Raw genomic sequence first — 1,751 nt, 5'->3', positions numbered from 1 at the left:
TATATATATATATATATATATATATATATATATATATGTTGATAGATAGATAGATAGATACAGATACATATATATAAACATACACATACATATAAATATATAATATATATATATACCCCACCCCATATATATATACTCTCACACTTATATGCATATATGTATAAGAACTAAGTTTATATACACACACATCCACAGACACATACGCACACATACATGTTCTCAAACATTTCCAAATGCACATAAGAATAAGACACTCATTCATAAGACCTTAAATATATTTTTATCTATTTATCTATTTGTTAATCTCTCAATCATCTATTTATATTTGATAATCCCCTAGTGTTGAAATAAAAGCCAAGTGCATGAGCAGTCTAATAAATCTCTGTTTAACTTAAGCTATTTCACTGGAATACTTTCTGAAATGTCTTTCCGCTTCCATTCAGTAAGATAATTTTAGGAATGGGTTTACACATTTCTCCTTTATTTCTTTCTTTTTCTTTTTTTGTTTTTTTTTGTTTTTAAATTTTTTGTTTTTGGTATTTCCTTTCAAGATATAAACCCTTTTATATCTGCACGTGTCGCTTTGTTCAAATGTAAACATGTATTCAACATTTTATCCTCAGTTAACATTCAATAGCTTTAGATTTAATTTAATTTAAATGTCCAACTTATAGATTGTAAAGGAAACTCCAAATAGAATTCCTTTAAAAATGATCTAACTGAATTGGATTAGGTGTCACTACTCTCGGAATTATAAAATAAAACAAGAAAGAGAGAGATTTTATGAAATGATTTAGTTTGAAAGTGGAAGCATAAAGCTGCATGTGTTTTGATTAAAACAATCTAAATTATGTAATGCATACTTTTAATATAGAAACATTATATAAGACATGTGAATTTCATTGAGTATATGATGATCTGAGTTCAAATTCTGACCTATACATTAGCCATAAATGAACGGGAGAAAAATAAAAAGAAGAAAAAAAAGTACCAAATAGTTGAAGTAGAATTTAAATAAAATTGGATCCAGTCTGTCAGTGCCATTGTATTGGCACGCTAAGATTCCGCTTTTGATAACTGAAGCCATTATATATGTGTGTGCGTGCATGCATGTGTGTGAATGTGTGTGTGTACATGTGTGTGTATGTACGTGTGTGTGTATGTACATGTGCATATATGTATATAAATGTGTAGATGTGTATATGCATATATATAAATGAATCAGTCATAGCAGATGCAGGCATGTGTTTTTGATAGGAATTTTGCTTCCCAAAAACATTGTGAGTAGATTTGGTAGACTTATCATGTAGTACTACATGATAAGACTTCCCCTGTTTCATTATCAGTGGTCTGCTAGTGGGTGACCCCACCTTAGTTGTCAGCCAACATCTTGTTTTAAGTCTTCCTTTACCAAACCTCATGAGTTTATGACTATACCAACCATAATTTCTATCTGCTCTCTCACCCCTACCCCTAACAGATAATGCCTTTTATTCTCTTAAGCTTCAGATATACAAGGTTTGATATGATAGTCTATAAATCTAAACTAAAAAAACAAATAAAATCAGTGACAAGCAGAGTCTCCTTTGACATTTTATTTATTAGCTTCCATGGTATGGCTAAAGCAAGATGTTCTCTGTCTGTCACCTTAATTTCTTGGAGATTTTAAGTATAATTATACTAATGTGTCCATCTGTTCTAATTTAATTAAATTCTATGTCTTTGTGCAGTTGAGGATTGCTCTGCATTTT

The 1,751-nt window shown here is 29.9% G+C and overlaps 1 protein-coding gene across 3 annotated transcripts in view; it reads left to right on the top strand.

The window, feature by feature from the left end:
• Positions 1-1,751, top strand: part of LOC106879397 (protocadherin alpha-3) — a 139,665-nt gene that overhangs the window by 72,977 nt on the left and 64,937 nt on the right. The gene's annotated exons all lie outside the window — the stretch shown is intronic.

Source organism: Octopus bimaculoides, chromosome 14 (genome assembly GCF_001194135.2).
Source record: "Octopus bimaculoides isolate UCB-OBI-ISO-001 chromosome 14, ASM119413v2, whole genome shotgun sequence".
NCBI classification, from domain to species: Eukaryota; Metazoa; Mollusca; class Cephalopoda; order Octopoda; family Octopodidae; genus Octopus; species Octopus bimaculoides.
The sequence above is the reverse complement of the archived record's forward strand: the minus strand, read 5'-3'. Positions and strand labels throughout refer to the sequence as shown.